Genomic DNA, 25,279 nt, shown 5'->3' on the forward strand with positions numbered 1-25,279 from the left:
AGAGTGGAGACCCAGAGGTGGTGGTGAAAGAAGGTGCAACGAGACTTTGATCTTCCGCCCGTCTAGCCAGCCGTCTTCCCTCGGAATTCGCAATTTTCCCGCCATTTTCGGGTCGGCAGCTGGCTCCTCGTGCCTTAATATTTACTATTTTCGAAACACCGCAGCGTCTATTCTTGTCCACTTATTACTAGCCGACTTATGTAGACGATTCGTGTGGGTGGAATCGGGAATCCCGAACGGTTTTTGTGTAATCTGTTTGTCTGAGAGTGGCGGGAGAACAATTTTCGGATTTCAGTTGAGCGGTTTTTTTTTTCTTTTTTTTATTTAATCTAGCCAAATGGTTCAGTCACAAGACAAGTAAAGAGGAAATGGAAATGGGGTCGAAGTTCCGAATTCGAAAAGTTGCGAAAGCGCGTAATTCTGATTTATTTGCTGGCGATACTTGAAGTTGAGGAATCAAACTTTGAAGAAACAACAAAGTTTCGATTGATTCGAAAGCCGACGGATCAAAGTTCCGAAATGCAAGATTCCGATAATTCAAGTTACGATAGAGCAAAGTTCCGAAAAATAAGTTTCGATAGAGCGAAATTCCGGAAATTAAAATATACTCGCACAGCGTAGCTTAATCAACGGGTGGGTGTGGAGAAAATGAGAAAAACAGAAAAGCCGAATGACCAGGATTCCTAACGCAAAAATATCGGAAATCCAAAACAAGGAAAGATCAAACTGGTGAAATTTCGCCAAGCCAGAAATTCACAGACCTGAAATTCTTGGATCATTCGGAATTTCGATGCTTTAGATTTTCAAATTTTCTCATTCTCGCCCTTTCGGCACTTCGTCCTTTCGAAACTTTGAGCGGCGAGTTTCGGACCATTCGAAACCTTAACGTTTGGTCAAAGTTTGGTTTCTTCACTTCAAGTTCCACCATCAAATAATTTGAAACATTTCGCTTCAGGAACTTTCTCAAATTTGGGAATTTCAAACCCGGCCTGGTGGAAATTTACCGTCGGTGGTGTACGTTATTTTACTGTTGGTACGTGGAAAACGCGATCCGGCAGCTTTTACTATCCGCGGCAGGAATTGCTGACCCTCGACTCGACTAATTACATTTGCATCGAGAAAGTTTTCCTCTTACTCGGACACCCGCAAGGATTATTACAGCCATGGCTCGTTTGGTCGGTTCGTTGGTTCTGCTGCATGTGTAGATTATAGACCTCCACTAGCTGCGCGAGTGAAAAGTCTCTTCGTTTAAACCTGTTTTTCAACGGTGTCACCTCCAATCTGCAAAAAGTTATTTCTTCGTTCGCCTGTTTAAGAACGCATTCCGAAGCTTCCCTTGAAAAATTGGACCTCTTCCTTTTAATGGCCAGAAAATTTTTGCCCATTCGATTGATTTCGTTCGTCGTTAAAAAAGTTTCACCTCATTCCAAATTTCACCGTATTTAATTCGTAGAGAATAACTCGCCTGCCGGTTTAATTAATGGTTATTACTGATTCAAATCGAGTGTTCAATCTATCGAATTTAATTCAACTCGTGGTTGAAAACCTCGCGATTCAATTCATAATTGTGTAAATACATATATCACCCATTGGAATGGCGGCGATCGATTTATCGAGCGTATACTTTCATTCTCAACATTCTTAATCGATTTTACGTGTCTCTCTTGTAATTTTGAAAACGGTCAAGTGCGACATGAATTATTATAAATAAATATTCGCACGCGTGTAAATATAATAAATTAACATTTTACCAACGACAAATACATACGTGCTTTAATATACGAGTACAATCGGAGAAGGGCAAACGTTGAAGTTTGCGGCAATATATCTAGTCCACGTTGAAGCATTAACGACCGATAATGTGAAGTATTAAATATATACACGCATATATAAACGAGCTGCCGTTATGAGAATAAGAAATATTTCGCACGCCTCGCATAAATTCCGCTCAAGTATAATCCGAGCTTTTTTTTTTGACGCGGAGAAGTCGATTTAACCGGGGCGTATAATGAAAGCTCGAGGCTCCGATAGCCGCATTCTTAATATCGCGAAAACGGCGGCTAATATCGGGTGGATTTCCCACCTCGTATATCCCTTGGAAACTATAACGCAGCTTGCGGAAAATCGGGTCAAGCTTTGCCGCACTTTGCTGCAGCGCAAGATTGCACCGCGGTGTTTTCATCCGCGATTATGACGAACTTTCAACTTCCGTACGTACCGGTTCGGATATCAACTCGTTTTATCCGCGCTTCTCTTTTTCGACTAGTCGTAATAAAAACGGCCTCAAAGTTGTCGGCTAATTTTTCTTCTTGTTCCTACTTACGAGCTTCTTTTTCGCAATTTCCTCACCACTTGCTCAATTTTCTGTAAATTTTTGTTTCTTTCTTTCTTCCGTCTCGTTCCGAAACCGCATCAATTTGTCATTTACTCGCCAGCTGGTCCGAACTTTGCGGATGAAAAAGAATTTCGGAAACTTGTCGATGTTGTATGTTATAAAAAATAAATAAAGCAAAGTTTCGTCGAACGTGAGATGAATATAAAAAAAATAAATAAATAAATAAATAAATAATGCACAAACGCTACGCGTGTCGTTTTATCGCAAGATCGCATTTTCGCAAATTCTTGGGAATAAACGGCGACGAAAACACCGTTTCACGGGGGAATAGTTTGAACTGAAGCGAGGCGACGGGTTGAAGACGAGTCCGTGGGGTTTAATATAAAAGTTTCGTCGCTGCAGTTGCAGCAAAAGCAAAAGCAGCTGCAAGAGTGAGCGCGAGAGTTTTTTTAACATTTTTTTTTTTTTTATTTTTTATTTATTTTTTCTTGTTTCATCAGTGTTTCTTTTCATTTATCTTCTTTTTATTCTTCTTCTGCTTCGTCTCCTCGCTTATATATGTACACGTAATATAACCTAGTCGACTTTATTCTTCTGAGGAAACTGTAACTCAATTTACTCCGAGTTTTCGCTTGCAATACGTACCGCGCGTTCGTACTTTTCGCAATTGTGATTTTTCCCACACCGCACGGTTCGTTATTTATAGTAGTTTAATGTTCTTTTTTTTTTCAGAATCTGGAGACAAAAATTTTCAAATAACTTTAACGAGCTTTGAAACACCGCAGAATATTTTTTATCTCAAATACTCGGATTAACGAAGCTCGAGCCGTTTTAACGTCGTTTCGGATGCGAAGGTGAAAACGAAAGGAGGCTCGATATTCTGTCGGGTAAGGTTACGGGATTAGTCGGATTTTCATGGGATGAAATGAAAATATGGCAGAGTTACGGGGGGCTTTGAAATTCAAGTCTAATTATACGTAAACCCCCGAGAGATGGAAGTTAGAGAGAGAAGGAGTGAAAGTCGCGTTCATCCCTCGTTCGTCATTCGTCGGAGGGAAAAAGAAGAAGAAGAAAAAGAATGACAAAATAAACAACATTGAATATAATTACGTTAAATTAAAAACCGCTGTGTCTTTCTCGATCCTTCTCTCCAATTATCTGAAATAAAGTCAACTTCTCGCAGAATCTATCGCAGGATAATGTTTGTTTATTTTTTCATCGACGATTAATATCCCGTAGGTTGAATTCCTTCAGCACAAACCGGGAATCGCGTCGTCTTTTAGGCCTTCGGGGCAATATCGTCGAAGCGGTGACAAAGCTACGCGCCATCGAGCAAACGGGATCAAGTTAATCCCGATTATACTGGATTATCGTAAATGGGGATTATTAAACTATCCCGCAGGATAGTGGGAAGGATACACTGTAACATATATCGAAGGGGTCAAAGTCGACGTCCTTCGAATTTGATTTTCCACCTGGTAACGAAACCGCCTTGCGCCCGAAATTGGAATATTTTTACGCTCAGGCGTGATAATTTTCAACGATCTCTCTTTCGGACCGTCAATTGCAGCCACGCGTCGAACTTTTCCCTCAAATTGCCGAGCGATCCGTTTTAGTCGGGCTATCAATTAACAAACGCCGGTAGGTGAAGAGTTGAAATCGACCATCCGCAATTTTTTCCCCCCACCCCCCTAGATAACGGTAAAAAGAATTTTAAAAAAGAAGCTGCGTTGCAAAAATTAACCCGTCGTGTAAATTTTTTATTTACTTTTTTTTTATTGTTTTTTTTTCCCCTCCGACTTTACAACCTTCCGTTTTTCAAACTCCTCTCCAATTTCAGAGCCGCCCTCCAGGAGTAGGAAGAAATTCACGTTTAATTTGAACACGGTCGCATGCATGCAGGGCCACGAAGTTTAAAAATTTTTAATCAACCCCATCCTCGCGCTCTCGGTCTTTGAGCTCGCAGCCGTTTTGCGAACGCAATTTCGTTACCGTATACTCGATGACGTTAACGGGACGCACTATTTCCCGTATAACCTTCATGGTGCAACCCGCGGAATCCGCCCGTCACGGGCCACGGGCTTTACCCTCGGCCATTTCCACCCCCCGGCGTCGCCGAGTTTCGCCCCTTTTACCGGTACCGCCGGTAATTGGATTCGGTTATGCACGCGCAGGCAACTTCTCGAGAATTTACACTGGTAAGCTCGCCGTAAATACGGCTCTAGTTTCTGTTAATTAATACCGTTCGGTGATCCTTGATACATATGTAATGCACATATACTTATATATATGTCGTGTATACTCGCGTCGTATCACTGTTAGAAAAAAACTTGACTAACAACAAAAGATTGACTTCATATTTGCGAAATTTCTTACGTTTCTGTTAACGAGTGTGATAAAAACTTTTGGTAATTTTACAATTGAATTATCATATCAATCTTCAAGTTGTAATTTTTACTTTTTTTCCCCCACTTAGTCGTATACTAACAAATGGTTTTAATCGACCCAAAAGTTTTAGTGGATTTAACGGGACATTTTTTTTTTTTAACCGTGTATGTATCAACCCTTTCAATCACCTAAAAAATGTCCATGTCCTTATAGGCTTATCACAGTTTATTGTACAACTTCGAAAGATCTTTGTTGTTTCGTACAACCCCAAAAACCTCCTAGTAACAAGTTTCGAACGGTGTGATTGAATTTTTATAGGTTTTTAGATTTTACATCCGCCATGTTGGATCCGCTATCTTGGATTTAGAAACGATCAAATTCTGACTTTAGATTCGTGATCAGCGACCCCAAAAATCCCCGAGTAACAAGCTTAGGCCGGAATCATCGAATTTCTAACAGATCGTTTATACGCTTCGGATTGTCGTTGTGGATTTTGAAAAATCTGCAGAAAAATCGGGTTCCTTTCAATTTTGTTGTCAAAATTATCCTGAATTTTATCTTACACTGAGAGAAAATTATACGAAATAAAATCGATAAAATTTCCACATCGGCGCCGCTGATGGTCCAAAAAATAAAAAGAATTTCCATTTTTTCAAATTTCAGGTGTTCGTTCATCTAAGGTTCAGCAATTTACCTTGAGTGGTCCTTTTATGTCAAGATTAGTAAGTATACTATCGGGTTTTGAATTGTTTATTGTATCTGCAACGCCTACTGGTTCTTGGGAATTGTTGTACCACATAGCAAAAGTAGTTCCTCGTTTTTCTTTTTTCTCGTTTTTGATCGTTGTCAAACGGACTATATTGTATAACTTAAGTGATGTGAAATAAAATTTGTCACAGTGCCGAGGAGGACTCCGACCAAAGGGGTGAAACGTTGACAGCATCTATGGATGTTTTTTTAATTTTTCTTTTTTTTTTTTTTCTATCACAAACAAATCAACAAGATCGATTAATTCGTCAACGTTCATTCGTCAAGTCCTGAAATTTACGTTCACATAAAACTCACCATGAACTCGCGACTGCCGAGGCTCTGCTGGGAGCCCTTAGGCGAGGCGTTTGCGAGGTCGGCGACAATGGAAGTAGAAAAGCTGCGTCTAGCCTGATGATGACACCTGTGAGGCAGGGTGATCCTGCCGGTAGCGTATCCAGGATCAAGATCGTCGATCCTCGACCTCCAAACCTCGGGCTCCCTCTGCGGGGATCTTCCGATTGTCCGATGCTTGTTGAACCTGGACACACGCTCGGCGCGCATCCAATCGTGGTTGGGCCTTGGCTGTCTGGTGACGGTGTTGCGAAGCGACGCGTTAAGGCGGGCCGAGTAGCAGCCGGAGTCGTCGACGGAGACGGGCCACAGGTGGTCGGGTAGATCTGGGGGACCGACGGAGCGACGTTCGCACGAAGATCCGAGGCCGGAAGTCGCCGGAGTGCCGGGAAAGAAGCGACGGCAGTCGTCGAGCTCGGCGTCGCGAGACTCGTGGAGGTTCAACGACGAGCCGAGGCCCGTCGACGTCGTCGAGGTTCGCAGCAGACGACGCTCCGGAGCCGAGGTCCATATCTCGTCCGTCACCGAGGAGCCGATACCCGTAGACGTCGTCGGGGTTCGGCTGCAGCCCGGCTTCCGGTCCCGCCACGGGTCTTCCGGCGTCGGTAGAGAGTGGTGGGCGTAGGAGCAACGCTGAGGGAAACCCATCCCTTCGTCGAGGCCCGCTGCCCAGAGCGACTCCAGCGGGAGGTCCGCGCCTTCGGGACACAACGAACCGCTTCCCGGCCGCATCCCCGTCGACGGAAAGACCCGCTCGGCACCCTGAAGAACGCAGCACATGCTCGACTCTTCCTCCAACCCCCGAGACCCGCCACCCCCGCTCTGCAGGCAACCTATCGTGACGCTTTGCCCCCCCCGGAACTCGGGAGGACGACTTCACCCTCGCAATTCAATGACGTGGTATCGTGCCGCAACCCTCCGGAACGGGAGAGTGATTTTTCGACATTTTTTTTGTCGCACTGGAGGATCGTCCCACCGCTGACACCAAAGTCAATTCGGTCCGCACGATTTTTCAACGATCTTACACTCGCGTGGGAATAATTAATTAGGTCTTTACAGGGTCATCCTCGTTTCTTATAAAAATTCTGAGATCGGCTCGAGCTGCAGTACTAAGTTTATTGAAGTTCCGAATTTGACAAGTTCCGAATTATTTGCTGGCGAAACTTGAACTGCATTGATCAAACTCTCACGAAACGACAAAATTTCGAATGTTCGGAAAGCCGATGGCTCCAAGTTCCGAATTCAAGATTCCGAAAATTCAAGTTACGATAGAGGAAAATTATGAAAAACAAATTTTAAAAAAGTTATATTCCAAAATTCCACTGTCGCAACTTTGACTTGTCGGGTTTCAGACCATTTGAAATTTTGATATTTCGTCAAAAGTTTGATTTCTTTATTTCAAGTTTCGCTACCAAAAAATTCGTAGTTTGGAGCTTTCGGAACTTTTCAAATTCGGCATTTCAACCCCGCCCCGTTAATATTAGCAACTCTGTTATATCGATGTAAAGGAAAAACCATTATTTTCGTAACAAAGTAAGACGTACTCATGTTACGACAACTTGACTCCTTCGCAGTCGTCCGACGACTGGAAAATAGCGATCACTTTCCTGAAGTCTCGCCACTCGATAACGTAACCAACTTTAACGTAGCTCGTAGAAATTCATCAACTTTCGTAAATGTCTTCAAGTAATGACTTGATTAATTCTTACAAGCTTATAAATCATTTCATGTACTCGTATTTAAGTACAGAAATGAAATCCCGCGCTAAAAAAAAAAAAGATAACGCAGTGCTTCATCGGTAGCGGGATCGAAAATCGATTCCTGTTTTCTGTGTTCAAAAAAAGCGCTGGGATAATTCTACGATTATTTTCAGTGAGTCGATACAGAGTTTCCTGAAAGAAACTGCCATCTTAAGAAAGAAAAGCCTGGGTTTTTTTTTCCTGAGAAAGGATTTTCCCCATAGTCTAGAACAGGGTGAATCATATTCTCGAAACGCGGTGATAAATTCAGCGAGCTTATAGACGGGGCCGAGCTCGGATATTCGAAAGAAGGCGGAGAAGATCGAGCCGCAAACCACGTAACGGGGTTTAAAGAACGGCTTGGAAAATTTCAATAAAACATCGGATCCAACGCGCCTGTATAATACGGGAAGAGGGAGGTGGCTGGGGGGGGGGGGGGGGGGGGGGGGTGAAGCCGAGGGGTGGGAGCCGACAACCCTGGTCAATGTAATTTCATTCCCGTAGTTTTCCGCTACATTCGTCGTCGCGTTTTCCACCGCGTAAAATTGCACCGGTAACTCGATGATCTACGAATTTTTCATCCCCCGCAATTAACGGAATTGCAACCCCCGACGGAGCTGCCGATGAAAAGTATCGAGAAGAATTTTTTTTTTTTGCGTTCTATTTTAGTTGATTGCGGTTTTTCCTCTCTCGCCATCTCTCCTTTTTTTCTTTTTTTTTTTTTTCTTTCTTTGTTTCTTTCTTCTTTTTTCTTTCGAGTGAAGGAAAAGCACGGAAAAATAGGAAGGGAGGTAAACACGAGAGAGTGACTCTCTGATCCCCGTTGAGGAGGATGAAAAAGGGGGGGGAATTTTTATTGACCTTTTAAGACGCTCTTTTCTGTACTCTTTCATTTTCCCCCATTTTACTTGGTCCTTTTTCTCATATTTTTCTCTCTCTCTCTCAGCTTCTCCTCAGCTATATTCCTTTCTTCGTTTTTCATTCCGGTAACTCGATGGAACGTCAATAACCCGCGAACCGGATGAAAACGGAAATTGAGTTCAGTGGTGGTATTTCAGATAAAACCTCAACTCTATTTTCATATTTTCCACTTTTACGCTTCGCCGGTTAACGCAATCTTTCATTTCCTTTTCTTCGCACAACGGGCGCGTGAGCAAAGCTCGACTTTTTCTTCCCCCGTCGACAAACGGAATGGAACCAACAGTGCCACGATTTCTTAGCTCCGTCAACCTGCTGCTCCACCTCATTCTGCGCCTCTCTTCCTTCCTTCCTTCCTTCCTTCTTCTATTCCCACACTCGATCCTCCTCTCCATGCTCCCTTGGGAACCGCAGGGATTTCAATCCTATCTTCGAACGGAAAATGACGCACGCTGCTTCCCGTGTCGCTATGATATCCGGTTTAAAATACTTTTCACCGAAGAGCTGCGATTTATTACATTACTGGTCCGCAAAAACCTCTACACTCTAGTGTAGGATCTAATTGCTCTGATACGGGGTGCTGTTGAAATTCAAAATTTTGAAAGTTCCGAAACCGACAAATTTCGAATTTTTTTGTGGCGAAACCTAAAGTAAGGAAATCAAACTTTGACGAAACATCAAAGTCTTGAATGGTTCGAAACGAGACGTTCAAAGTTCCGAAAATGAGAAAATTTGAAAATCTGAAACATCGAAATTCCGAATGATCCACGGTTTTCAGTTCCGCGAATATATGGCTCGGTGAAATTTCACAAATTTTATCTTTTTTTGTTTTGGATTTTCGATATTTTTACGTTCGGAATCCTGGTCATTCCAACTTTCAGTTTTCCTGATTCTTCACACCGACTCGTTGATTAAACTACGCTATGTTGGTACATTTTAATTTTCAGAATTTTACCGTATCAAAACTTTATTGTTTAGAATTTTGCTCTACCGTAATTTGAATTTTTGGAATCTTGCATTGCGGAATTTTAAGCCGTCTGATTTCCGACCATACGAAACTTTATTGTTTCTTCAAAGTATGATTCCTTTACTTCAAGTTTCGCCATAAAATTAATTCGCAATTAGACGCTTCCGGAACTTTCAAAATTCGTAATTTCAACCCCAACCCCGTTGAAACCGATAAATTGCTACCTTGATCAAATCATTGGAATCACGTAACCCTCATCAATTAATTACTGATCAGAGATTAAAATTTTTAAAGTTCAGTTTCAACCCGCCATTCTCGCGTTTAATGTACTCGAATTTTGGCACTTTCTCTCAACCCTTTTCCCGCTATCCGCCGATCTCTCGCACGCGTTAAATAAAGCCGCGGCCAAAACGTAGACCGAATTTAATTATCCGTTGTAATAAAGGGCGAGCATGGTCGCATTGAGTGAAATTCCGCATGTTCGTGCCGCTTATCGTTGTACAAGCTACGGAGCCGTGAGTTTCCTTATTATTCGCAGTAAAGTTTTTGCGGTCATTGGAAGGCGTCACGCTCCGTGAAAATTACACTCCTTTTCGAGAAATTTTCCTCTTTCCGCGAAGGTATAATAATAACAATAATAATAAATATATTACGCGTGTATAATAACATCGTTTATTCATTCAAAATTATACGCGTTTCTACCGAAGGAATTTTGCGACTCGAGATTTTTTTACTTTTCATTTTATTTTGCAAAAAAAAGAAAGAAGAACCCGCGAGACGAAAAACTTTCCATCGAGTCTCTATAACGCGAAAACAAATGCTCGCTGGGGCGAAATAAGCGAATAAAAGGGGACGAGGAGAAAGAAGAAGAAGAAGAAGAAGAAGAAGAAGAATAATAACAATAATAGGAAGAAAAAGAAGCCGGGACAAGCTCGCTCTCTTGTCTTTCCACTTTTCTCGTGACACTTTTCCCTTCCGAGATGAAATATGCAAGAAGCCTATAACATTACGCCGAGGCGAGGAGAAGAGGCGCGCACCTGCGGTAATTCGGAAAAAAGTGAGAGGGGGTGGAGAGGGTGGAAGTAAAGGAGAAATTCAAAGGTGTAGCGTATACGGGTGACGAGGGGAGGAGGAAGCGTGTCGAAAAAAAAAAACCAAAAAAAAAAACCGGAACCGTAAATCGTGAAGCTACGGAAGGGCGAAATTATTCAAATTCGTTTTGGATGTTTGAAATCCCAATGGGGGCGAGAAGCTTCCCTGAAACTGAGAAAAACCCCGATTTCGGTTCATCACACAATTGTCGCGGTATTATTTATATATATATATATATATTGTATATGTGTATATTTCTGAAAACGTCGGGGGCGGAAAGTCAAATATTACGCGAAGAAAAGGGAGAGAATTAAGGTGGGGTGGAAAATTATTGGCGGTTGACGCTGTTTCTAACAGAGAGAAAAAGAACTCGCTGTTTGAAAATTCACAAGGATGATCTGAGAAAGTCACGGACGTGTTCGAGTGAGCCGAGTTTTTGTTCGGCACGATAATTCGACCAGATTGCTGCGTAATTTGTACCTGTTCCCCCGTTGCTCACTTACTTGCAATTACTAATCTTCCGAGAGAGAGAGAGAGAGAGAGAGAGAGAGAGAGAGGGAGAGATAATTAGCCGAGGTTGTAACGAGCCCCGTGAGTTTCGAGACTTTCAAACTTTTGACGGCTGAGAGCGAAGCGCTGCACGAACGGCGAACGGATCTAGATCACGAGCCTCGTATTTCTTGGATCCTCGGAATTTATAATCTTCGAAAACGGGACACGGAATTAATCATCTTCGTTTTAATATAATTTTCCATCCGTTGTAAAGAGGCTTCCAACTTTCCTTTTTTGAGATGATTGAGCTTTGTCAAATTTTTTTACATAATTAAACAAATATTGTATAAATTTTTGTCACTTCTTCCGTTGAAACTTTCGTGAACGATTTATTTCGTATCGCAATTATCGATTGATTAAAAGGAAAAAATTCATAGTTCCCGAATCAACTCTGCAGATCGTGAATTGAATCGAACGAGGCTAATTCGTTGACTCAACTATCGGGCTGCTTGAGCAATACGGAGCAATTATTTTATAATAAATTAGAAAACGTCGCGCGTTGACGAATATTTCTTCGTTAACTGTGTTGATACCAGATGGTCTCAAAGAGTTTAGACAAAATTTCCCCGCTACGAACAATTTGAAAATTCTTTCACTTCACCACAGTAATTTCGCAATCAACCAGAGCGCACTTCAAGGCTTCTTTCACGACTGCTGCTGAAAACGGAAAACCGGAGCCATTCACTTCCATATCTCATCACGGCTGAACTAGCTTCACATTTTTCCGTCTCTCTAATCTTTCTTTTCCTTTATTCCTTATTTCGTTCCGACAATTATTTAATTTCCGTACAATTGGTCTATTTCTTTGTAAATCGTGTTGAAAACTGCGTCGTTGATATTTTTTTTTTTCCTTTCTTTGTTTCATTTTTGAGTTTAGAACATCGCGCGTCGAAAATTTGGAGGATTTTTCGGATCGAAATCCTCGGATGGATTCTCGGACAAATTGTTCGACGTTTCGCGGTCGAGGAGAATAGAATAAAGCACACGGGGTGTTATTAAAGTCGGAGGCACGTGGAGTTGGCTCCTTTATGTGGGCGCAAATCAAACTAAAAAAGTTCCTCAATCATCCGGTTTGGCAAACAGCTGGTCACCACGATGCTAGACAAAAGCTCCGTTGTTTTGCGACCGGTATTTAAGCCCCAATTTAACCGCCGCCCGGTGCAGCCATCGAGATATTATTTAATGCGGTGAAACTCGCGCGTATGCAGAGTTCACTCGCATACATATAGACATGCATAATGGATTTGAGGTGTTAATTGAAATCGCGAGAGGAAAACATTCTGAATTCAATGCAGGGTGGCGAAGACAATACGTGTGAATAACAATCGAAACGAGGGGAGAATTATGGAAAGAATGAACGTAACAGCAGTGGTAACGATAACACCGGTTAACACGAATTTCGAGTTTATAATTAACAAATAAAGGTATTGGTTTATCACCCGATGTATAGAATCGAAATTTATTTATCGCAATGAAAACTCTAGAAAAAAATTTCTCTCTTATCGACCTGTGCGATAATGAAAAAATGAGCGAAGCGATCGTTGTCCGGCAGAATGGCAGTGAGATTAATGTGTCATTGTCGCTTTCAAACAGCTCGAAACGAGCGATTTGGAGTGACGTCTATAGCCGGCAAGAGGGTAGGAGACCTTCGCTTCGAGCAGACAGGGGTTGACGCGGGTTAAGGTGAATGTTTATAGTACGGAGATTCGATTTTCGATACCCTCGATGCCGGGTACATCCAACAAGCGGACTCGCTGCTAATTTCACACGGAAACGAATTTAACCGAAAATCGAGTAGCCCCCTTGCGTTAATTTTTCCAGCCCTCGCAAACGGTTAATTTCACTAATTAATTTCATCCCTTTTTTCTTATTCCTGTAATCGCTCTCCTGGACCCCATTTTCTTATTCCAACTCTCCGAGGGTGCGAAAATTCATTCGTTTCATTCACCTTTCACTATCGAATCCATCTCTGGGCTGGATATATATATATATATATATATATATATGTTTTTTAATTTTTTTAACGTCTACGGGAACTGAACCAAAAAATATAAGCACAAGGGTTGATGAACGATAAGCGAAAAGTTTTGTAATACTTTCCTGGTCATCCGTTGAAAGCTGGAGAGCAAAATGGACTTGGGGAGGAAAATTTCCGACTTATATATACATACATATATATATACGTGTTTACGCCATTATTTCTCTTTAGCCGAAGGTTGATTTCTCGGGGTCAGTTACCCACGTCACGGAGGGTAAATTCTTGCCGCCCTGCATCGAATCCAGTCTCTGCAGTCCGAGGAACTCGTCCCACGCCACCCCTAAGGATCTTGTATGAAAGTTTTCCCAGGGTTGAAATACGCCTAGGTATATACATGTATACAACACACCTATAACTCTGGCTCGAATCCGCGCCCTTTGTGCACGTCGCGACGCCCCGGCGTCCCGGATACGACGGATATTTCGCTGAGACGGAAGTTATCCCGTCGAGCATACCGATTCCCACCCCTCGGTCCCTTTTCGCGTGCACACAACACCGCAGACACGAGATTATTTATCTTTTCCCCCGGGCAAAATCGGGCACTTGGGACGGTTTTTTTAGATTTTTTTTTTTTTTTTTTTTCATTTCGTTTCACCGCTTAATCGTTGCCCGAGCTGAAGGAGATGTTTCGATCGCGATCATTACTGAGCATACGGCGAAAAGAGGAGCGAAGAGTGAATGAAGAAAAAAATTAAGGAGATTCGGCGACAATTTTTAATCCGTAAAATTCATTTTACTTATACGTATAACAATTAGCGATTCGCAAGTCGGAGCTCTTTAATCGCACCCTTACATACCATGAATTTTGCAGCAAAGGAATGAATTGGCATTTAGGGGCGAAGGCTTTGCGCTGAAATTGGCAAGAGGAAGAAAATTCACCGACGTCTCGGAGGCTGACGGAGTTGGTACAACCGGATAAATTAATATTAAATTCATCGCTCTTCTTCAACGGCAGAGAATTTCCGCTTGACTTTTACCAGAGAGTGACAGGCTCGTCTTAAATGCGAGACACGATCTTGTCGCGCAATATTTTCCCTCTCCTTTCTCATTTTGCCTTATATATAGTATATATATATATTTTTTTTTCATTTTCTCTTTTCTTTTCTTACTTATTCACGTGTCCCGAGAGTTTGAGATCTAATTTTTTCGAATCATACCTTAACGACCTTACGCCGCTGTAATTCGATCGCTCTCGCAAAGTTGAGTAATTGAAAATAATTAAGGGGAGTATTTTATTCTGATTGTATATAGCGAAAAGAGTATAATACATCGACTTTAATCAACTTCCGTAATTAATATATACCGAACTTTTCAAGGATTTTCTAATAATATCATTACGTCGTTGAACGAATATCACAAAAGGTATTAATTCCGTTCCTAGCAGATGCAGCGTAATTGTTTAAATGCATTTATGTCTGCAGCGGGTGCATCCGTCTCTAGCACGCGATAAATTCTCTTAGTTCTCGCGGCCAATCCTTAAAACCCATTATTCACAACGAGACAGAGGGAAATATGTAAATATATATATATATATATATATATATATATATATATATATATATATATATATATATGTATATACACACATAAAGGCGCAGTTATACGAGAGGGTGGAGATAGCGTTGGGTTAGGTAGTTTCGATTCAAGAGGACCGTCTCTTAATTACCGCTATTTCATTCTTATTATACGAATATTAATAACTGTTATTATTATCAACGCTCTTCCCTTACAATCGTCTCCGTTACTATGCTAATTATGAAAATTTCACGCGATGAACGATCGGTGAAAAAAAATATCAAAATAAACAACCCCGACGTTCAATATTTCATTTTTTATCTATAGAATTTTTGCCATTTGTACTAATAAATCAATTTTCCGTACAGTTTGAACAACGCTCGCGTTCTTATCGTTCTGTTAATAATACTATTATTATTATTATTATTATTATTATTATTATTATTATTATTATTATTATTATTTACATCGGTACTTGCCGTAGCACGCAACACGTGAGAGTATTTTTTAATATCATGGAAAATCGAAAATTTGAATCAAAAATTGTGAGAAAATATGGACACGTACTTTTTGTTTTTGTAAAATAGGAAAAATATACCGACAAGACGCGGTTGCTGTGAAAAAAAATCCTCCAGCGAAATTTTTCGCTTGAAATGTTTCTGGAAAATATTATGAATGCCTGTACATCCTGATATACCTGTACCTATACGTATAATATGTATATAAAATATATACATAGATGCGCGCGGTTATGTTCACAATGTATAAAATTCTTCGATATCTCTGACCACATTTTACCAGATTTTTATTCCTGTTTATTTTCCCCTCCTCTTTATTTCATTATTCTTCTTCGGTTTTACTCTGTTCTTTCTTTCCTTTTATATTTTATATTTTTTACTTCTGTTGCATTTTCCCGACGTAGGTACGTATTTTAACGTAACATCGCCGCAGGGAAATTTTGCTAACAATAACGCTACGGCGACACACGTAGAACGGATCGGAAATGAAAAAAAAAAAAAAAACGTAAAGTGCCTAGGATATAAAGTGCGAAACTGCAGTTTTCGTGTAATACGATCGCACGCTTGCAGCTGTTTGTAAAAATTTTTGCCCATTAACGCCGATGCGGTTAACCGCTGTCCAGAGATCGTAATTCGCGCGTAAAATATAAACCTGTAATTACCCCGGACTTACGGGAAAACGACAGGCATCCACCATCGGCTGTAGCAGCTGCTTCAAGCGAAAAATGAGGGTGAGAAGAAAGAAATGGTAAAAAAGCGCACTTAAAATATAGGGAATAAAGGTAAATCAAAAAGGAAAACGAACGGGGCTTAGGAGTCGCCAACAACAAGCCGCGAATATTGTCGAGCCGAGAGGGTGATGGGATCGCCCATCGTGTATTTTCAATTAATTAAACCACGGTTGGTTAAACTAAGCACCCAGCTTAACGGGTGTTGAAAATTCCGGGAGCTTAATTTCGGATGAAAAGTCAAAAACGGACTGTTTCGCGACTCGTCCCTTCATTTACTATCACTTGCTTATATTTCGTGCGAAAATGGTTTTAGTTGTGTATTATTTTCAGGTAAATCTTGACAGTGAGATGCAGGAAAGTAAAGTAAATCGGAGGTGAATAAATCGGTTATAATTAGGGCGCATGGCGCCGTGTGGTAAAAAGGGATAAGGACGAGGGTTAATCCGAAACGAGCCGTTCTTCTCCGCCCTTATAATTAAAGCCAAAACTTTTACCGTGGGACGGTGTATTTCGGCAGAGTTAATGCGTGAGTAACCTGTTGGCTCGTGCGTTTCGGGAACGACGATTTAACCGTCGTTGATCGTCCCTGTCGTACCGCGTCGCATTGTACTCGTCGAGTAAAAATTAATACAAGTTTTTTGAACAAGGAAAGAAAAGAAAAAAAAAATTCTCCCTACAAGGTGTAACGAAGAACAGATATTGGAAGAAACGAGGAAGTTGAGAATAGCGAGGTCGTCGAACCAGCCGGTCGGACTACGTGCAAAATGTGTTTCAGGATTGATGGTCCGCACATCGAGGAATAAAGGAGCGACGACGTGTCCTTACTATTGCAATAAACGATAATTCATTGTTCGTCGCTTTTCATCGCGACGCGCTCGGTTGTCTCCCTTACTTCGCGTTTCTGTACATTCAACTAAGTATATTCCTCCGTCGCGCGACAAGTTCGATATTGTACTATTCTCAGCACTTCACAGAACCGAAGCACTTTAACGCGACTTTTCTCACCCAGCGAGAAAGTTTGTCTCGAAGTATTCGTTTCGGAAACAAGTCTATTCTCCCAGGCTGACCACCGCCAACGCGGTACCAACAAGTCCGGCGTCGCAAGGCGCACTGAGAGTCTAACAGCCCCGCCCGCGACGCGACGCCCGGCGTCGCCAGATTCATCCCCAACGGTTGCTACAGCAACCCGACACGACGCACGCGTCCCGGAGGCGGAATGCCAACCCGGAGACCAGTAGTCCTGGACAATACAAGTTGCCAGCACCGTCTGACATATCCGAACGCTGCATTGTCTCTCGGATTACATTTATGGGTATGGATGTACGTCATCGCAGCCATCCGCAATGGGGTGTCAAGTTCGAAAACACCGATCGCTGGATTCGCCCCCGAATTCCGTCGATTCCGCATCGCCGGCTCAAGCTCGAGGGATGCAGGAAATGGGCTGGTTGATGTGGGAAGTCCGTGGTCTGGACAAGGGCGGCGGTAATGTCGTGTCGGGTTCGCGTTTTGATGCATGACCTGCCACAACCAAATTGATTCGCGAGGGCGGACGCCCCACTCTCGCCCTTCTACGATTCAATCCAATCTCCGAGCTGATGGTGCGGATGTGCCGTGGATCCTTCTCCGGGTTCCATGACCAGGCTTGGGGGTGTACGCGTCGTCCAGGACTCACGGTCCGTCTGGTTCCTGATTTACAGCACCTATCGCGATTCGCGTTTCTCGGACTTCCAGAGGCGTGACGACTCGCGAATACAATAACTGGCGGATACCGGCGATGGGGTGAAGTTAAAAAAAAAGATAAGGAGAAACGAATCGACAACCAGAGGAAACGATCGTCGGTGGTGAAGTTTTTATCGCTACCCGTTTGAACTTAATTGCAGACGTGGCGAAATCGACGGACGTTCATAAATAGGTTGTAAGAAAGTTTGCTCGTCGGTTGAACGGCGAGTACGGATGCTTGCAACAGCGGTCCGAGAACTTTGTGATCCGTAACGGAACACCTTGCAAAAAGTCCGCGAAACAAGCTCCAATTACGAAGATGGGTATGGGTACTGTTGAGTTTTGTCAAGGATTCACGGCCGGGGTGGTTTTATTGCCGGCGATCCCACCTAGCCGTGAAATTGTATCATATCTAGGCGGAGAGAGGAAGAAGGAAGCGTTTGCTGTCTTGACGCCCTGCCGCAGTCGGAAAATTCTCCGGAATTCATCTTCAGAGACGGGGGTCTAGGCGAGGAGGACTGCCAAGACCAGTCGTGCACCTCGCCACAAAGAGCCCTCGACAATCTCGAAGCCATTGTCAGCGGCGAGGCTGAAGCGTGGAGCATCCAGGGTACACACCAAGAGAGCACCAAAGGCCGCTGCCCTCCGGGCGAATGCAGCTGTGACGGTGCAGACTGCGGGAATCGGTCTGAATGGCGAAATCAACGATCCAGTTCCAAGCTCTTTCCTCGGTGAACCGGTGAATTCGAAGGGGCCGTTTTTGAATCGGTATCAAAATACGTAAAAAAAGCAGCGAGAGATTTCGAAGGAAGAATTCCGTGAACGAGGTTCACCGGTCGGAGTGATCCTGAATAAGTTTCCAGGTCCATTGATCAGGACGCGTGGATGTCACCGTTTGAAGCGTGGAACACGAGTTCTGATTTGGTACATCAAATAGTGGCGCAACTCTTTATTTCAAGGTCAAGCCTATGTGCGTATAGTATATTTTTGGCCGGAATTCGACCTCGATAAATATTTGACAAGCGGTACGAGAGGAGGGTTTCGGGGTGGCAAAGTTTGAATAATAAAAAGTAAGAGTCAATTCGACGAAGTGGGGCTCGGACTCTTGCACGATGGCCGAACAACGGCCATCAACTCGTGGAACGAGACCCCGGGTCCAGGTGCCGGGACACTTTTTTACCGGAACGACACCCGGACGTCTAATAACCTCGGCGAAGCACGCGAGCGGCGTCGGTTTTAACGCCGGGTACAATAAGGGGGGCGGGTTGAGAATTCTCGCGATGCAGGGAAATAACCAAGTCCCACTGATCTCTATTTCTCCTCCTATGTGCTCCTGTTTTTCCGCTCCGATCACCCGAGACCTCGACCATGTGGTTCGATTTGATTTCATGTCCATGTATCCCCCTCGTCCCGTGGGTGACATCCCAGATTTTGCGAGACGATAGCTCGTCCCGTGATCTTTGCCCTCCGACATCTTCCACGGGTCACGGACTATCCTTTCGACGGATATTTTCGGTAGCAAAAACCCGTCGCCCATGATTCTACGCCTAGTAGAAAAACAGGGGCGATCAACTCGCGTGGAAAGCACTCGAAGTGTACATCATCGATTTTACTGATTTTGGGATATGTTGTTATACATCAAAAACGATTGGACAGGTATTTTTTTTCACGTGCCAACTGAGCCGTTGAAGGGAAAGAAGCGCCCTTAAAGTTTGACCCCAAAAATCGGTATTGTAAAAGTTCTCGATAATGGCCATGATTTTTTTGATAAAACCGATTAACATCGTTGATCATCAACAGACGATAAATTGCGTACCTTATTTATTGGGGGTGAAGTTCAAGGCTGTCTTCTACCCCTTAAATAGAGAAATTAGAACGTGATGAGAAATACGTGTTCAATATTTTTCGATATACTCCAACACATCGCTGAGTGAAGAAAATGATTTTCAATTTTTTGTACACCCGTTCCACGGAGTAACTCGCCATTCCTTCTTCATCGTGTTTCGGTATTCTTTTTCTCTCTAAACTGTTGCACCTGTGCCAGACGTAAGTATGATACGCACATTCGCTTAATTCGTGTTGAAATCGGGGAGAATTTTCCCGATCATTTATCCACTCTGATCGCGATTTGAATCCCAGCTGTTCCCGCTCTTCTGAACCTCCCCTCCGTCCCTAATGCGGATTCGATTCCCGTTTCCCTCACACTTTCACGTTTGTATCACATCGGTTGAGGCGATCTGTCATCCGCGTGAGATGCTGATAAGTAATTGAAGCCACAGCGGGAACCTCCACCCTCCCTTTCACCCTCTCCAACACCCTCGTTCTCTCTATTCCCAACCCAGTTCGTCGACGATCGTTGTGAGCCGTCCCCACACCGATTGTTCCTCAGTCAAAGCCAAACTCCAGCGTCATTCGTCATCAGTCATCCACCGTCTGTTCTCAACACCGACCAAACAGGATCTCGAAATTGGCAAAGTAGCCGAAATCGAATTGAAATGGTTTGGGAAAGAATTTTTAAGTCTCGACAATTAACCAGCAACGGTTAAACCGTCTTAAATTAATTCCACTTTCTCATTGATCAGTCTCTCTTCTCATGATCCTAATTAGGTACAACAAGGTGAAATTCGCTGCCGGCTACCTGCAGGTCGCTTCGATACCAATCAAGGAGCGAGAACAAAGAGGGTTAGTCAGTCAGGAATGAAACGGCACCGCGTTTGAATTCGGTCTGAATACATCAACTGGCTGGAGAGAAACTATAACAGTGAGCTTTGGGCGGGGGCGGTAGAATTGAAACCACGGAGATCGGATGACCGAGTGAACGAACAAACCGCAGCTGGTTTAGTCGCGATGCAGCCTAAAGTCTCTGGCATGTCAGTTGTCTCGAACAAAACGCGATTCCACAAAGAGCTTGATTTTCCTTAATGCATCATTGTAACGTTAATTACACTCAGATGCATTGGTCCCGGAATTTTCATCCCTTCCTGCAACTGCAACGAGTTGTGCTTTGTTCCCGGCTAATTACCGCGGTTACCACTGCAACAAACAAATTTCATCGGTGCACACCCGGCGGTTTTAGACTTGATATATAAACCCGGTGTGCCAGAGCCAGACTTAATTAGCAGAGCTTGCGGTTTGGCCTTACTTGCAACTCTCCCGATGCACCGCCTGCCTCGATTTAGTCACTGTCTGCAGGATATGCGATATGCGGTGCCCGATCCTCTCCTCGCTATCCTTGCTGTCAAACATCCTCGCCTTTCTTATAGCGAGCTTTTATCGCTCCGAGCCAATTAACCTGCGTTTATCGTTGTTCCCAGCATTGTAAACTACCAAAAAGTGTCAAATATTGTTACTATCAAATATTGGCCAAGAAATATGAGACATATTTCATACCGCACAGCAAAAAAAATGAGAGCTTTGTATAAATCGAGTTTTCCCATCGCCTTTCGAAACGAGTATCAGAATTCTTTAAACCGATTTAGAGACGGACAAAAGTGCCTTTATACCTGTGGAGTTGAAATTCTGTTCCCAGCTGATCGCAGCTCGGTATCCGGCACCGTTTCCTTAGTGGAAGTAAATGAGTTATCCTCGCAGAAATTCAGGATTGGCACAGTCCCTCGATCTGGGATGCTGACCACGTTGTTCTTGTCCGCGGTGAATGGCCGGGGGGGCGCAAATTGTTTCCGACACATCTGCGGGAGAGGGTTGCGCAGTTTGCTGATTGGCTCATACACGCTGGAAATTCCCCCTTATTTTCCCTCTCGTAATTTCAGTTGCGATTTTCTTTTCTTTTCTCACGGTTATTGCCCGCACACCCCACAATTCGAGGTATACTTCGAGAGTTCTTGTGCCTGGTGAGGTATGGGATTATTTGCCTGCCTGTTTGCCGAGTTGTTCCTTCTCCGGAAATCCACCTCCTCGACTCACTGCACCACCTATCGTAGCTAACGAGTAAATTTCGTGCGCTTCGTCGGCAGGTAAGCAGAATAGATATTACACAGTTTTCTTCGAGTCGAGAAGGGGTTCGTGCAGTGGCAAGGGTCGATACTTTTTCAACGATTCTTCGTTGAGAGATAATCGTGCATCGACTGTTTGCGAAACTTCAATTTTTACAAAGAATCCAAGGAGAATAAAAATCACTAAATAACTACCAAGATATTATCATGCTGTTTTTGCATTTCAAATTGTTTCAAAATAGTTAAAAATCCAACAGATTCGTTCGATTTCACCAAGTGATTACTGATCTTTTGGCACGGCGCACATTCTCACCCTCACCCCCCTTTCCATAAGAAGATTATATTCCCAGCAGTTTATTGATCCCCTTTTTCTTCGCTACGTTTTCGGTATCGTCGAATATTTAAATTTTCACGATTGCATTAACATTCATTTTTTATCAACAAACAACAACATTTAGTTGACTATTGAAAGAAGTAGGAGCTCCGTTTCAGAGAATTTCTTCCTTAAAAAAAAAAAAGTTTTCCTAACAGAGTACAAGTTATCTTGTAGTGAAGTAAACGAAATGTACTCAATTTTTTGATATTTAATTAGATTATAAAGCCCGTGATCGAAATAATACCAAAATGCATCGATTTCCACCTCACACGAATCACATTAATTTAAAAAAACACCGTGCGATATTCGGATGGTGAACGTCAATGTCGACCATTTTTCGACCCGCGGGGTCATTTCTCGCCCCTGTAACAGAACCACCGGTCCAAACGAAGATTAACTAAAGCCGATGTCGCCCCGTTTGTCTCTCTGCGATCTCGCGGGAGCCAGCCAGGTCGGATATTATTCTCGAGGCTTGCTAGGGATGATCCTTAGCCGCGAATTCGAGGGTCGGGTCTCAGGCTCAATTACCTCGCGGATTTTCCAACGGCAGGTGGCAAACTTGTTGGTAATTAGTATTTATGCCCATCGCGTGGCAAGGGCTGCGCCCAAAGGGCTGCCAAAATATGGAACCTGCCATAAAATTAAGACAAATTTTATCGCACAACTTTCGCCCCTTCGCTATTCAGTGCCGTACATATACATGCAACATAAACAAATTATGCAACCGTGTCTCAGGATTAGAAAAGTCTGTGTTTAAGTATGTAAAATAGGTGCACAAAATTTGTTGAAAATGGACTGAAAAAACAAAGAAGTCGCCATCGCAGAGAGAAAATTTCATATGTGTATATTGATTATTTATTACAATCAAAAAATATTCGATAAATTTATAACTGGATATTATAAGTATACCTACACTAAACAGTTACTTTTTGCTGGATATCTTTTTGTTATATCAACGACGTTTCAAAGATTATTGCAACGATTAACCATCAATTTATTCAGCATACTACGGAATCGCGTGAGCGTTTCAATTACCCCGGCACTTGTGACTCGGAGCTTATACGTATACACGCCGACCCTAAACACAGAGTTTAGCGGAACAGCCGACGATTCGCTGGGCGAATGCTCCCCAGGGTAGAGCCACCCGAGTCCGGATCCGGAGGCCGTTGAGGGGTTTCGCGGGGAAGGTGTTCCGCACCGGAAGTCGTCCGCGTGTTCGGCATGGAGCTACGGAGACCGGAGTCTCATCACGTACGAAGCGAGAGACGCCAGCGACCGAGGCTCTCCGGGATTCACCCCCCGCAATGCTGGGGGTAAAATGCCACCCTCGCACCGTGAATAGATCAACCGAATCGCGCGACGACGCGTCCCGTAACTTTTCTCGCCTCTGGCTACGTCGGGCGGATCCTTCGATAGATTATACAATTATTTCGGAAGGCGATATGTCCTTGAGCTCGGTTTCACACCGTCGTTATGAAGATTCGTCCGAGGGTGAGAATGCCGATGGATCGGAAAATGGAATCGAGCTACGGCATGGGATTTTCGAAAATGTGATATTTTGTAGATTTTCAACGCGCGGAAATTTATTGCATAATCTGATTCGAATTTCATTGAAATGCTTGTACAGGAATGATTTCTTTCGTAATCGGAGTGAAATATAAGTCTAACGTCGGTTCAATTTCAGTGGTAAGCACGATTCTTTACATAACGCGAGTATGTTATGCGTTTTTCACGATGCGCGAAATTGAGGTTAGGGTCACGTAATGTCGGACTTGTTCCCGACGGCGCATGCGCGGAGTACGGAAAGGACCGCTTTTAACACCTCCGCGCATGCGCATCAGCAGACTGACTCTACGGTCGTGAAAACGAAAACTGCGTACGGAAAGCATGAAACCCGAATAAAACATGCTTGCTTCATACAAGTATAATAAACAGCAGCTTGGCGGAGTTCTTCAGCCTTTGATAACCGACACATAGAGACGGATATATACCTACGTATAGGATATTGTCAGCGTTAATCGAGCAGGGCAGCGAATCCGTATACCTGCGCAAAATTCAATTTCCTTTCGTGCTCAAGTTTCGCTTAGGATAGGTATGGGGTTCCTGTTCGCCCTTTCAGTGTACAGAAGGGAAGGGTTTTCGCGAGAGACAGACGGCCGGAAATAATCCTGTACAAGCAGAGCTTCCAGCTCATCCTGCGTTACACTGCAGTAATAACCCGAAGGGTGAAAACTTGGCAAATCCGAGTTAAGGTTACCGTGCGGTAGTGATTTGGAAGAAAAAACTGAGAGAAAAAAAAAAAAAAAAACAAACAAACACAAAGTAAAAACGAAGAAGCAATCTCTCGTTCTTCGCATTCGGAAAGCTCCGGCAACAACTCGTAGCCGTATATTTCGCTTTATTGCGTTCTCGAGAGACACGCGTTTAAACGCGCGTATTAAATCTAGCCGGGTGTTTATCATTTTTCTTATTTTCTCATTTTATATTACTTTTCTTTTTCTTTTTTTTTTCACCACACTTGGACGGTCAAGCGGGCGTTGTCGATAGGAATTTATTGCGCCAGAGAAAGGCCAATAAGGCACGATCTCCGAGGTGGTTGACTATAGAGGTGTGGGTGGACAGGTTGACTGCTCAACGAGGTCGCGGCCAGGAGTGAGAACCCAAGTGAACGCGGTGAAGATTCGCCTCGGAGTCTTACAAGCCGCACGATGTTCACGCCGTAGAGTTGCGAGTAGAGAAGATAAAGAGAAACTTGTAAGAAATATCAGCCAAGAAGCGAAATAAGAGAAGAAAAAAAAAAAAAAACTTGACGCAACTGTCGCTTTACGAATAATTAAAAATGCATTTCGCACATATACACCGAATGATGTCAGTACTTGATGATCGATTTAAAGTTTTCTCAACCATTCGATTTAGGAGTTTCTTTGGAATTCATTTGCGGGCGTTAGTAATTACGAAGGAGAACGAATTTTCGAGCGACAGTGGAATACACGTGTTTACCTTGTTTCGCAGTGAATCAAATCATTCACGTCGCGAGTAAGAAATTATTATTACTTATTATTATATTGTTACTTATTCCGTGATCCAGGCCAAGACTGAATTTCCGAATTCAGGGAAAATCTCCTACAGGAGGAGTCAGATTCGGTGAAATGAAAGATCCTTGAGGGTGTGGTCGTGTAATTTATTCGGGTAAGAGGAATGGCGGGCATATTTCAAAGGAAAATCTCTCCTCCCCGTGGTTTTGCGGAAAACGGTGGTAGCAGTGTGTTCCGTTATATCTGAGAAATAGGATCAATCGAAGCTCGCTCACTCTCTTGATTTTATAACCTGGCGTTTC

At 43.1% G+C, this 25,279-nt stretch overlaps 2 protein-coding genes across 2 annotated transcripts in view; both read right to left on the bottom strand.

The window, feature by feature from the left end:
• LOC107221964 overlaps nucleotides 1-25,279 on the bottom strand; it is a 72,163-nt gene that overhangs the window by 37,549 nt on the left and 9,335 nt on the right. The window lies entirely within an intron of this gene.
• The window catches only part of LOC124293848 (hapless 2), a 34,737-nt gene continuing 29,264 nt past the window's right edge, over nucleotides 19,807-25,279 (bottom strand). Inside the window, exon 15 of the mRNA XM_046736433.1 lies at nucleotides 19,807-19,817. The gene's annotated coding sequence lies outside the window, so the exon portion shown is untranslated. The remainder of the gene's footprint in view (nucleotides 19,818-25,279) is intronic.

The sequence above is a fragment of the Neodiprion lecontei genome, chromosome 4 (genome assembly GCF_021901455.1).
Source record: "Neodiprion lecontei isolate iyNeoLeco1 chromosome 4, iyNeoLeco1.1, whole genome shotgun sequence".
In the NCBI taxonomy this organism is placed as follows: domain Eukaryota; kingdom Metazoa; phylum Arthropoda; class Insecta; order Hymenoptera; family Diprionidae; genus Neodiprion; species Neodiprion lecontei.